The sequence below is a fragment of the Sardina pilchardus genome, chromosome 14 (assembly GCF_963854185.1).
Source record: "Sardina pilchardus chromosome 14, fSarPil1.1, whole genome shotgun sequence".
Lineage (NCBI taxonomy): Eukaryota > Metazoa > Chordata > Actinopteri > Clupeiformes > Clupeidae > Sardina > Sardina pilchardus.
Genome location: NC_085007.1, coordinates 32,072,448 through 32,079,874, shown reverse-complemented (window position 1 = coordinate 32,079,874; position 7,427 = coordinate 32,072,448). Strand labels below are relative to the sequence as shown.

Sequence of the window (7,427 nt, the reverse complement as noted above, 5' to 3'; positions counted from 1 at the left end):
GGAGGGAAAGTGAAAACCAGCGCCCCAAGTGGTTGCGTTCCTATCGAAGAGCAGCTCCAATGTTAAGTCCCATAGACCGACTTTTCCAAAAAATACTACGCAGCTATTCCAGCGATCTTATCCACCAAAAATATTTTTCAGTCTTCATACTGTAATAATCTACTAACTGTGAAAATATCAGACCCTATTTCGCCTTAATAAAAAAACCCGTAATTGCTCGTTTCATTTCATAAATGGACTACAACTTCAAGTGACGTGACACCCTTCCACGACGTTACTCGCCTAGCATCGTTTGTTTATTAGCCTGTTAGCTAGTTGGTTAGTTAGTAGACAATCAGACTTACTGCCAGCTCTTGTGTGAGTAGAAGCACAACACAAGTTGTCCCAACATAAAGGTAATTACCACGCGGTTTACATCGCTCCCCAGATAGCAAACTTCATTGATTTAAAGTTGAAAATTGGTCAGATTGGTTGATGTTTGGTTGAATTTAAAAAGTCAACATCAATTCAATGTTTAAGTGTAATCATAATTTCAACGTTGAAAAACTGGCGTTGAATCAACATTGCTTAAAGGTTGGGTTTCCCATGATTTAAAGTTAAGCATTTCATCAACATTGTTTCAATGTCAATGTTCCGAAGGTATGGGCCAACGATTCTAGAATAGAGCTTTGGTACGCGCTTTAATCAACCATCCAATCAGCAAGCAGCATTTTATTTGAATTTTCTCCCGGAGGAGTTGGATCCTCTCGCTGCAGTGCAAACGTTAAGAGAAGAAGACGTAGAACTATCAGCTTAACATTTGTAAAGGTAAGTTCGACATTTCTCATTTTTTATCGGTCACTATTGAGAAACTTAACTAGAAAAAGTTGTTAAATGGGTTATTCCAAGATGTAGTTCGACCGTGTTGGTAAAATAACTGAATTTGGTGTTCGTTAGTGCTAACATCATTATGTTAGTGAGTTAGATTAGCTGCTAGCTATTATGTTAATATTAGTTTTTAGACTTGAAGTTGGAAAGGTTGCTATTGATTCACGGTTAAATTGTTATCGATACGTGGATGGTTAGTCTAGTGTTGGTTGGTTGGTTACCATTAACAGGTAGCTGCTACATCCATTTTGAAGATTGGAGCACCAGAACTAACTGCTAACCGTTAGCTTCGTAGCAGCTAATAGCTAGCAGAGCTCCAGCCCCTGCCGTGACCCAGCTTTCCCGAAGGGAGCTCTCAACACCTGGGACCGTTGATCCGCTGAGCTCGGTAGCGAGAGTGCTATGAATATTACCGACACACGTAAAAGAATGATCTGCATATGCGTTGGCGACTCTGGTCGTAGGTGTGACCCACTGTTTCACTGACTAATCAGAAAACCATCGTCAAATATTGCCTTTCAAACAATTTCAAACCATTTACTCGTCAGCCAGCGCTTTTGCTGCCCAAACTTCTAAAACGTAGGCAATCATTTTTCACTGCTAGCAATCCTCGTGGGTCGTGGAGGGCTCGTCAGTCAGCTCTTCCCATATGGAAAATATAGAAAGAACTTATATGCCAGCAATGTGTTTTATATACAAAACGTGTATGGTTTACTCTTGAAAGTGGCCCCTTTCTCGTTTTCCTCATACAACGTCATATAGCTGCTAGTCCTTACAGGTTACAATGTTTTGTGTTTCAGGTTACACAGATTTAGCAAGGATCTTATAATGGTTTCACTGGCATATAAACCTGATATGAGTAAATTATAAACGTTTTGTATATAAAACACATTGCTGGCATATACGTTTTTCTATATCTTTTCCGTATGGGTTTTGCTCACAACAATTCTCATTTTGGTAGATTGTGGTCGTCTTAAATATCCATATAATGTCATGTCTCATGACCGGTCTCCTTGACAGTGGTCTTCTGTCACCACTGTATCCCCAAATTATTGTTTCTATCTTTTTGTTGCATAGCTACAGCTCACTTCATCATCCTAGGTATGCCACAGCTTCCCCCCCACACACCTCTCCATTTGAAACTCCAAATATATGCCTAAAGTGTCCCCTCTTCTTTCTCCTTGTGCAGATGTCCTGGCTCTCAACAAAGGCACCAGACAGGATTGTTTTTTCTCTTGCATAAGCACTTCCTGATGTCCACTACACTCTTTTCTCAATCTTCTCCAGTCTTTTGCAAACTGTGGTAAGTATCCCCAAATTCTTGTTTCTATCTTTTTGTTATATAACTTCTACATATCACCTCACCTCATCATCCTAGGTTTGCCACAGCGATATCTTTCTCCCTCTCTCTATTTGAAACTCCACATGTATGCCAAAAGTGTTCCCTCTTCTTTTTCTAATGCAGATGTTCAGATGTCCTATAAGCCTGACTTCCTGATGTCCACTACACTCCGTTCTCAACCTTCTCCGGTCTTCTGCAAACTGTGGTAAGTATCCCTTCATTTGTTGCACAACTTCATCAAACTTTATTCTTTTTAGCTCATTCCTTTTTTTTTGAAGACATCTCTGCCCGAGTACTTTTCATTTTTTATTTTACTTTGTTACTGCTCTTACTCCTCCCATCCGTTTGTCCATGGAAGTAATTATTTGACTTAGAAACTCTCTAAATCTCATTACTTGACACGATGTGTTTTCTGTGCTCTCTCCTTTTAATAATCAGAATGCCTCCTTGTGTTGGATTCATGATGTTCACCATACTGCACGGCCTACTTTTTTCTTCGCAAGCTATGGAAAGAAACTCTGTTCAGCTCATGAAACGGACTGTTAACATTTTTTGACTTTTGTGGAGGAAGCAGGGTATCCTGGTAATTTTATTTTGCAGCTACTATGCTCTCGTATATAGGCCCAACAAAGAGAGAAATCTGAACTGGCAAAGCTGCTCTATATGCATCACAGGTCGATATTGTTGACCTTCACAAATCAGTTTCAGTTGTACATTTAGATAATTCCAAACATTGATGTCAACACACTGCTGTTCTTGTACCTAATAATAACTTTGAGTTAGTCATGGCAAAATGTGTGCGAAATATGTGATGGTTGACTTCAGAGTAAGCACTCATGTTTGACACATTGAACTTGTAGTAGATTTGTTTGCATTATTGAACAGGCCATCTTTGTTTTTTTGTATGTGAAGGTCATTAACAAGGAATAAAATGATTGTTTTCATATTAAACACCTTTGTTATTCATTTTGCTTAGTGAGACTTGAGACAAATGTTAAGCCAACTTGAATTCATGGTTATTACGGCAATGGTATGTTTGGTGAACTGTGCTTTTTTTTTATTACTTAAAATCTTCATTTTTACTGTTCAAAGCGCAGTTTGTTGCACTGTATTTATTACGGACATGTTAGGCCAGCCGATACAACCTTTACCGGCAGCTGGTTCCAGAACCTCACTGCTTAAGTTAAAGTGTTACGTTGTCCCGGTAACGCGATTTCCTGTTCTAAACAAACGACCTGCATGTGGCATTTTCTATCGCCTCACCGTGTTGTTTATTTCAAAATGAAAATAAATTAATTTGAAACGGTAAAAATCACTACCATGTCGAGGCGTTTATGTATGCTTCTGGTGTTCTGTAGCCTACACCAGAAGCATACATACACGCCTCGACATGGTAGTGACTTTTACCGCTTAAAATTAATTTATTTTCATTTTGAGATAAACAACACGAAAATGCCACTTTCTGGTCGTTTGTTTAGAACAGCAAATCGCGTTACCGGGACAACGTAACACTTTAACTTACGCAGTGAGGTTCTGGAACCAGCTGCCGGTAAAGCATGTTTATGACACGTTTTCAATGTTGAATCAACCAAATTTCAATAATGGTACCATTGAATGAGGACTGAACCAGTGTTGAATCAACGTTTGATTATCATTGAAATTTCAATGTAATTTCAACGGCAATCACATCTGGTTGAATCAACGTTGAATCCACGTTTTAGATGATTGAAATGGTGATGTTATTTCAACGGCAATCTCATCGAGCGCTTTCAATGTCGAAACAACTTCGGAGTTCAATGCAGATTCAACGAATCCTTTCAACGTTGATTCAATGCCATTTTGCTATCTGGGTCTCTGTTATTACAAAAATATGTAAAGCCAGTTCAGCAAATTGCCGTTTTGATCAGTTGGAGATGAAGCGCCCAAACTGGTGACGTCAAATGCTACTGTAGTACTGTAGTTCGTTATCACCATGTTACAAACAAACTCAAAACAATTAAACTGATCCTAAAAAATAAAGTATGACCACTAGAAGCAATAGAGCTGACCTAAATGCATAGCATATTGAGGGCATTTAACTAAGTTCCCATCATGGGCCGAGATGTATTTTTTCTAAAAGAAAATCCCATCCCCTCCCGCTAGCCTCTAGGAACGCAACCGCTAGATGGCGATGAGATTACTTTCCCTCCCTATTGGTAGAAGTCCTGTTACGTCACAGTCAGGGGCGGTACTATGGGCGGGGCAGGTGCCCCTGGGCCCGGGCCCCCAATGCACGTGAGGGGGCCCCCACCCTCCTCTCGCGGTGACGTTACGTTACATCACTTTTTACAGAACACATAACGGTGCAGTCAGACGCCTCCGTCCGCCAACGTATGCCAACGTATGCCTCATTTTGTCACATTTCCATAAACGCGAACTGATTGGTTTGTCAGTGTTCGAAAATTTGCATACACAGAATTTCATTGGCTGGCGCTTGCGCGATCCGTCAAAAGTTGAACATTTCTCAACTTTTTAGCGGAGGCAACGTATCTCAGGCAACGCATCGGACCCACAATTCAGTGCGGCATGAAATGAAGTCCAGCCAATGTAAAGTGAATGGGAAAACAACGGATGAACGTTGGCCGACGCAAGCGTGTGACTGCGCCGTAAGTTTAACTGCGCCAATGTCGTTACAAAGTTTTACCTATTAAATACACTTGGTTACGTTGTTATATATATCCATCATTTAACGTGTACTATTTTATCACGGTGAGTCATTACTTCAGGGAAAATATCTGTAAAATACCTTAAGCAGTATTATGTAAGGGATAACGGCCGACGAGGTGACCGGTTCGATGGAAATAATGGCTAGGTGGAGGTCTAGAACTCCGGCGACGTGCGAAGCACGGAGACGGAGTTACCTCCGCCGTGCCATTATTTCCATCGAACCGGTCGACCTCGAAGGCCGTTATCCCGCTTATCTCCCGTTTGTATTCATAACCTGTATATTTAGAACATAGTTTTATTCCACCGTTGCGTCCGTTAACATCGCTAAAACTGTCTTGACTGAGGGACTACTTTCCGCCACATATCAACTTTCTACTTGCAGGACAAAACTGCCGTTACTAGTTCTAAATGGATGGTTGCTATTGCCAAAAGCCAGTCGTTAGTTCTAAATGGCTGGTTGCTACGGCCAAAAGCCAGTCGTTAGTTCTATCTCTCCCGTTGTCAAGCGGCCATATCCCAGGATTCTGATTAACTTTAACTTTGAAAGATCGCTACTTTTATAGCCTACATGGCATCCAATTAGCTACAATCCACCTCCGTCATATGCTACAATGTTACTATGGTTCTGCACGTCTGTATTTCAGCTTGGATGCAACCTGACAGTTCATTTAAACTTCGCAAGGAGTTTGGCGAATTAATATTCAAGCGTGATACGGGAACTACTTCAGAGGTAGCAGGTTATACGAAGTTAATGGCCACCCCATCAGCCAATCAGAGAAGAGAATTCCATTGTTGAGGGAGATAAAATGTACTAATTAGCATAGTTTTGTAGCTAAACTATGTTGTTGTTGTTTGTATTTCTTTAAAAAGATAAAGTTTAAGTAATTTTCCGAGAACCGTGCATCATGGGTACGATTATCTGGCGGCTTTGCATGTCATCATCAAATTGCGACGGCAGACTAGTAGCCTAGTGTACGACGTGGTGAGAACAACGAACTGTACTGGTGGTGAACGTGAATTTCATTATTTCACAATGTTTAAAAGTAAGAGTGGGGCGCAAAAGAGGAAAGAAAAGAGAAATAAAGAGGAGATTAAATCTAAACTTACAAAGTTGGACTCATTTTTTGTTGCTCCTACCTCTCAACTTGGTGGTGAGGAAACTTCTCATGATGATGACCAAGCTTTGCCCTGTTGTAGCTTTTACAGTCTATGGTTGTAGCGTTAGTGTGGGGCCGCCTAGCAGCAGCAGCGCTAGCCAAAGTCAGATAGAGGAGGGTGGTGAACAAGGGGAGTGTGACGGCCGGTGCCGCGGCCACACATGAGAGTGCTACAACAAGTGGCGAGTGCCGCAACTTCCATACATTCACCATCCCTCATGCATACATGTCACTATACTGATAGTTAACGTTATTTTTCTTTCATGCATACATTCCACTACACTGATAACTCGCGTTAGCTTCTGTTCGTTCATATTGATAATATTTACTTTATATCGTCATAAATCACAACACGTTTATCTTCGTTAAGCATTTGTTACTTTATTTAACATTTCACATGTTGGTTACGTTTCACAGCTACAGGGCTGAGTGCAGGCAGTCTTGTTTCTGTTTTTCCGTTACTTACATTTTCTGTTTCGCAAGCGACCGTGACTGTGAGGGGAAACATCAAGACACTTCCTGGTTCCGGTAAAGGACCCGAGGTTCGGCGGAAGTGCCGTTAAGAGTCCTTTGGCTGCAACCACCAGTCGTGTGGCGTCAGGGGGAGAGGAAGATCTTATGTTTCGTTTAGTCATTAAGTTTATGCTTTGTTTATTATTTATATTAATTTACAGTAACAGCTAATATTAGTTTCTCACTTTGGTTATTAGTTTAAACTGGCCTCGTCTTTGTATTTGCCCTCCTGTCGAATTGTCCAATTGTATGTTAATGTGGTTTACCCTCTTGTATCTTATTGGTACGATCTGCCAGTATATATGCTCCCCTCATGTCTCAGTTTGGTTAGGTCAGTGTTTGCATTCAGTTCTGTATTCCTTAAGTTCTGTTTATTTGACCTCAGTTTAGTTGAGACTTTATTTTGTTAGTCTATTGTTTATTTAACCATTTGCTTATGGCATGGATTTTGGTTATTTTTGTAAAATAAATACTTTTTCTTAAAAGTTATTCCTGCGTCCCTGTTGCCGTACTGCCTGGTCCCATACATATGGTGGCAGCGGTGGGATCAGCCAGTAGGGGGGCGCAGATAGCTGTTTTGTATTTTTTTTTTTATTTTTACTTTTTTGAAAAAACATTTTTCTCACCATGCATGGTGGAAGAGGAAGAGGCTCCCGGAAAGCTGGAACGCAGGAGTCTAAACGGGTCCCAGAAGCTCAGTCTGAGTCCCCAGAGCCGGAAGAGCAGGATCAAGGTGCTGCCGGCGGAAAGGACCTAGAGGTGACTGATGACCGCGAGACGACTCTCTCCGACCTGGCTGCCATTCTCCGTGGGCATATAGCGCAGCAAGAGGACCAAGACGT

The 7,427-nt window shown here is 41.1% G+C and overlaps 1 long non-coding RNA gene across 1 annotated transcript; it reads left to right on the top strand.

Annotated features, from left to right (window-relative positions):
* The first annotated feature begins 1,892 nt into the window (after window positions 1-1,892).
* LOC134101004 (uncharacterized) lies at window positions 1,893-3,048 on the top strand. The gene is made up of 3 exons (XR_009941338.1): window positions 1,893-2,170; window positions 2,333-2,414; window positions 2,648-3,048. It is a non-coding gene; the product is annotated as an uncharacterized LOC134101004 (long non-coding RNA).
* The last annotated feature ends 4,379 nt before the right edge of the window (window positions 3,049-7,427 follow it).